This window comes from Parasteatoda tepidariorum, chromosome 5, assembly GCF_982258835.1.
Source record: "Parasteatoda tepidariorum strain Cologne lab strain chromosome 5, Ptep-v5.0, whole genome shotgun sequence".
Classification (NCBI taxonomy): Eukaryota; Metazoa; Arthropoda; class Arachnida; order Araneae; family Theridiidae; genus Parasteatoda; species Parasteatoda tepidariorum.
This window is the reverse complement of record NC_141759.1, coordinates 32,199,555-32,206,172: the sequence shown is the minus strand read 5'-3', so window position 1 is coordinate 32,206,172 and position 6,618 is coordinate 32,199,555. Positions and strand designations below refer to the sequence as shown.

Genomic DNA, 6,618 nt, shown 5'->3' with positions numbered 1-6,618 from the left:
TCAAGAGTATTAACTAATCCAACAAATTGAAAAATTGTACTATAATTTCAGACTAATTACTCTGATAAAAATGTAACAGTAAGGTGAAATTCCTATATATATTTCAGAAATATAAATTTAAAAGTTACTTTTAAAAAAAAATTACATATTTTTCACAACATTATACTCTCGTCGGTCCAAAAAATAAATTATAATGTTTGGAATGATTATGAATACTGAATTTGGGCGATATTTAAAACTACCTATTTCACGCTTTATAATCATTGATAAAACTAATGAAAACTTTGAAACTAATAAAAATGATGTAAAATCGATTTCATATTTTTTAACTGAGAATTATCTTTTTCTATATATGAGATGATTTTATCTTTATATGCTCAGAGATTTCAAACTAACTTATAATATTTATTTGCAATAATTTCTTCTCTTTAGCGATAAAAGTTTGGCTCTGGTCTTTATATTGAAATATAAAGACCGATATTTTTATGAAGTCCAGAAGAAAGTTTCTTTAATAAAAGCGTTTTTTGTAAGAAAATACCAAGATTTTCTTGTTGATAAAAATATTTATATATTTATTATGCTACGCATAATAAGCACACGTCATAAAAATATTATATTGAAAAGCATTGGGGCTTATCACTCGAATGGTCAAATTCTTTCATTAGTATTTAGGAAATATTTAAATGTTTACAAATTCCTTTAATATGTAAACTGAATTGTATGTGTTATGTATTAATAAATTACAACTGATTTTGTAAATTTTGATAAAAACAAATAAAATGTGTTTATAAATATTATGCTTTAAGCTCAACGCCTATTTTTTTATTTATTTATGATCGTAATCAAAATGATGTCTATGCTACAGCAGCAAATTACAACAATAAATATGTTGTTTGAGCACAAAAAGTCGTTTTCAAAAAGAAGAAAAATCGTTTTAAGTTATCTAAGTCGTTTTCAAAATGAAGAAAAAATTATCGTCGGTATAAAATATTTAAACGTAGGAAAATAATTCTGTCAAGTATCAGTTTCTATCATCTGTCATGCATTAACTGTCTTGTTAGATGATGCTGTAATAAATTTCATGCATATTTCAGATATCGTAACAGCGATTCAAATCAGATTTTTCAAAAAAAACTGTCAAAATAAATATGTTTTATTCAACTTCAAATGCATCCAAAGAAGAAAAATAACACAATATTAAATGTCAATCAATTTTACTTCTTTTTCAAAAAGATAATACTTTTCTTTCTTTCGTTATTTATTTATTTATTTGCATTTTATAGATGATACTTTATTCAAATAAAGCAATGAGAAATACAGGAAGAATAAAAATATAGCTCGAGGCTAATAAATAAATTTAAAAAGTATTTTTATTTTCTGAGTTTTTTTCAAATGTTACAAAAAGAAGCATTTTTTTAAAGAAATAAAAAACAGGATTATTTATAAAACAAATTTATTCCGGGTTTTATAGTAATGTATTTTACGTGAACTTAATGAGAATAAAAAATTTCATTCTCTATTGCGAAATAATGGATTGAGTTTTTGATTACGTACCGTTCAGTAATTTGATTTTAATCACTTTTGTTTCTTTAATTCGATATTTAATCAAATAAGTGTTGATTACGCATTATGAATTTTTACTTCCGGAATATTAAACATTTATTTCCTAATTTGTTATTTATTTTGTAAAAAGCATTTTAATGCCTCTGTTTTTCTTCGAGCAATCTTACATAATGTTTTACGCTTTATAAGCATTTCAAAATAACTTTATAGCTGAAGAATTTCTTCAATATCTAGTTTTTATTTTATGAAAATTCGATAGTTATTGTGAAATATTTATATATCTAAAGTTATTAAATTCATAACTAATTATTTATTTCATAAAATTGTATACTTTATAATTATTAAGCCTTTTTAATAATTTCACATTTTATAATTATGTATATTGATTTCGAAATCCATGCATATTTTTTCTTAAATTTTTCAGTGAAAATTTTATTTTAAATAGCTACTATGGAAAAAATTTCATAACTGAAATGGAAAAATTCTCATATCACCATCCTAGCCTAGCGTCAATAAAATTAAATAGAAATTATCGAAGATAAATAGAAGTTTGAAAAATAAAGTTATAAAATATATATGGATTAGAATCAAATTATGGGGAAATCTCTTTACGTCAGATGCAACGGATTACAATCCTTTTAAACATTACATATAATGTGGCACAATGGTAATGATAAAAACCAAAGAATACTTTTTTAGGCAAAAGAATACTATACAATATTAAAATGAATGAATTATAAATTTAAAATTTATTTTAAAGAGTTAATAAATTAACTTCGTTAATAGTTCTTCTTTTCAATGTTTTATACAGGATACTACCATGCAGATAATACCGGATAACCTAAATATAACTGGTGATTTGAAGAAAAAAAAGAAAAGCGAAACAGCTAAAAAAAATGATAGAAGATTAAAAAGAAAAAAATCTACGTTTTGCTGCGTTCTGTTTAGCAATCTAGACTTTTACGCTTACCTAGTTTGAAAACTAGTTTCAAAGTTCGTCAACAGATGATGCTGCGTATTGAAAAAACTAGATAGCTTAGCAAATTTTTCAAAATAACCACGATGTGCAGCAACAGGGTTCTGCTGTTTAAAGATAATATGAACCATACACACATTTAGTATTTCAGCACACCTAGACATTCACCTAGACATCTTAATTGGAGCGATCTGACATGCAGCAGTAACAGGTGATTTATAAATTTTTCCAGTCAGTTTGCGCCATCTATTAAAGAACTTTGTAATTAATTTTGAAACTTCATGGAAATTCTTACTTAGCTTTTTAAGCAAAACGCAGCACATCTTTTACCACCCTTTTTTAATTTATTTTTCAAATCGGCAATTGTTTTAATAACACTCAGTATACATGGATATATGAAATATATGCCTGGAGCAAAATTAAGTAGACAAAATGAATGAATAAGAATGAGACAAAATGAATGAAAAAACATTGAACAAAAATGAGAGATAGAGAGAAAGTTCACTGGAGTACGCAAGGTTTGTGAAACTCATATTAATCTATCACATTATTTCAACTTAATTAATTATCTATTACATTATTTCAACTTAATTAATTATCTATCGCATTATTTCAACTTAATTAAATATCTATCACATTATTTCAACTTAATTAATTATCTATCACATTATATCAACTTAATTATCAATCACATTATTTCAACTTAATTAAATATCTATCACATTACTTCAACTTAATTAATTATCTATCACATTATATCAACTTAATTATCGATCACATTATTTCACAAATCCATCACATTATTTTTATTTATTATCTTTCATTGATTCCTTTTAATGTGACGAAATTGAAAAATTAAGGCAACAATTTTTGTTTTCTTTGCAAAGTTAAATTAGACGTATTAGTTTAACAATTCTACTGCTTAGCGTTAATTTTAATTAATTTTAATTGTTCATTTTAGTAACTAGTATCATTTTAGAATATTCTTTGATTATTACAAAAAAATTATTTCCTATATTTTTATGAATTTCCTATTTTTCCTATATTTATATTCTTTGATTACAGAAAAATTATTTCCTATATTTTTATAAAAATAAGTACCTACTTTTTATTAATTTCGTAAATTATTAAATTAATTTATTTGTGTGCTATTGAAACTATTAGTTTTTTAGTTGAAAAATATGTTCGAATTTCTTGACTGTATATGGTTAATGCGTTTGATAATAATTACTGATGATTACAGATGCATCTATATTTTCATATTTTATGGAAATTTGAAAATATATTAATTTACATACGATATATTCGAATTATTCAATTTATTCATCATTTATTCATCATGAATTTATTGAAAAAGTATAGTTTGATTATTATATCAGAATTGTGAAATTTAAAATAAAAAATTTTAAAAAAACATTTTCCAAAATAAAAAAAAGTTAACTTCTATCTGCATTTAAATAAGCTTAATATAATATGGAAAAAAATACGATCGTTAGGGTAGTATAATGAAGCTCTTCAGAATCGAAACACTGAATAATTCTGTGTTTCAACACTGAAGAAGGTGTTTCTTACTTTATTATATAGTACCGAAATGATAGGTTGTCTATTTATGGGACATTATTTGTGTTAACTTCTTAACGTTATTTTAACTTTCTTTTTTAGAATAATTAGTTCATGAGAATGGCATTTGGTTTATAAGTATTTTAAGCGCAAATATTGTATATAAACAAAATAAAAATTTTAATTTTATGTAAAAAATTTTAAAAAGTTCAGACTTTTAAGACATTTATTATTCTTGTATAAAAACTGTTATTCCTTCAAATTCTTTTAGAACACTACATCGTTATTGTTCGATGAACAATTCTAAAACAATTTAGCAAACAATTCATCAACATGTATTAAATCCTGATTAGGGCTCAAAATTAGACATGCTTAATAAAACTTCTGATTTATATTCACCTCAGATGAGACACTTTTAATTTCAAAATCGTTTTGGGAAATAGAACTTAAAAAAAGAATTTATTATCGCGCGTCTGCGCGGTCATGCATAACTCTTGATAACGTTCGGCATGTTTTGTCCCGAAAATCTGATGAAAGTTGCAAATGTTCTTCTCTATTGGTCACTTTTATTTCGTAAAATTGATTATTTAGAAGGACTTTTTTTGCAAGAGCTTACTAAAAAAAAAAAAAAGAAAACGATTTTACAACAAACTTTTGAAAATGGCGCCTCGCGGAGAACAAAAGAAAACGAAATGAAATATCGCTTGCTTCTTCCGATTTCAATAAACGAAAAGGAAAGTCTCGAATTTTCGCTCTAAGGTCGGTCTCGTGAATCTGTGGAGAAACACGTGAGTGAATTAAGAAAACTGGTTCTTTGGGAAGTCCAAATTATAAAAAAAGAGGAAAATATAAACCATAACTTTCAAACTCACCTCTTCTGTACTTTGTAACAGATCCTCCACCAAAAGAGCACCAGGTTGTAGAGTTGAGTAGTTTAGTATTCTGAATTTCACACTTTACTGACTTGAGAATTTTTGTTGAGGGATCATTTTTCAAGTAAGTTTTAAAATTTCTCCTTCTTTAAATTTTATATGTTTTTCTTATTTTTAATTTTAAAATATCTGCAATAAATATAATTTCGTTTTAAAATTTAATTTTACTTTATAAAACTTTCGAAACATGTTTTAAACTTTAAATATTCGTATTTGTTATAATAAAATAACAAATAGCTTATTTTTTGTAAATATTTATTAATTATTTTAGACAATTTTTTAAAATTTAATTTTACTTTTAGTTAGGAATATATTTAACTATAAGGACAAAAAAAATCGTTAAAATGATCAAAGTTTAAAAGAAAAATTTACTCGATAAAATGACTTATATTGTGTTGGAAATATTTAATTATTATATTTTATATAGTATATTTAATTATTATAATTTATATGATTATATAGTTTATTTAATTGTATTATATATTTTTTAATAGTATTACACTGCTGGACAATTGCTAAGGACGGATAACACTATCATCCATAGCAACCACAAAATGAAGGGAAGCAAAATGTGGAAAATTAGAATAAGTGCGGGATATAGTAAGAAGGGGTATGCGTATGTAAATTTTTTTTCCACGTTTGTTCATCACGTGATAGCGCTGATAAGAGCTTTAAAGGTTTTGACGCGTTGTGGAGAGTTGTTGTTTCAAGTCAAATTTTTACAGGAAAGATTTAATTGACGAACTTGAAATTTTCGGCATGTCTTCCCGATATTACTTAGATGATTTTAAGCGTGGCCGATATATTGGAAAGATCGAAGAAGGGCGAAAAATAAGAGACGTTGCCAGGGAGTTCGACATCGCTGACGGTGTTGTTTAACGGCTGTGAAAATCTTTTAAAACTACTGGAATGTGTAGTAAGCGGCATGGGGGAGGTCGTGTTAGAAGTAAGACGCCTGCTGAAGACAGATACATCTTCCTATCAGTAAAAAGGAACAGGCGCACCACAGTTCAGCAGGTGGCAAATCAGTTTCTGGCTATCACAGGAAAGCAGATCTCCCGAAAAACTGTTGCCAGACGTTTGAGGGGAGCACTATACGCCCGCAGACGTGTTGTGTGCGTCCCATTGACCAGACAGCACCGTACTGCACGTTTGCAATGGTGTCGTGAGCATCACAATTGGACTGAACAGGACTGGGCATGCGTACTCTTCTCAGATAAGAGTAGATTCAGTCTGTCATCGGATTGTAGACGTCAACTGATCTGGCGCGAGAGTGGTACTGGTTATCGTCCAGAAAATATTCAGGAAAGGGACCGATATCCGACATGCAGTGTCATGGTGTGGGCTGACATCATGATCAATGGCCGCACGCGCCTACATGTGGTTGCGAATGGGACTATGACGGGCCAACGATACTTTGATGAAGTTCTACTTCCTCATACTTGTCTTTTCCATGGTGCTGTCGGTGATAAATTTGTTTTTATGGGCGACAACGCAACATGTCATCGAACACTCGCTGTTCAGGATTGTTTAGACAGCGAGGGTATTCAACGTCTCGTATGGCCATCACGTTCTCTAGATCTAAAC

General features: G+C 27.4%; 1 protein-coding gene across 1 annotated transcript in view; it reads left to right on the top strand.

The window, feature by feature from the left end:
* Positions 1-4,957: 4,957 nt before the first annotated feature.
* The window catches only part of LOC107440949 (clavesin-2), a 53,863-nt gene continuing 52,202 nt past the window's right edge, over positions 4,958-6,618 (top strand). Inside the window, exon 1 of the mRNA XM_016054048.5 lies at positions 4,958-5,095. The gene's annotated coding sequence lies outside the window, so the exon portion shown is untranslated. The remainder of the gene's footprint in view (positions 5,096-6,618) is intronic.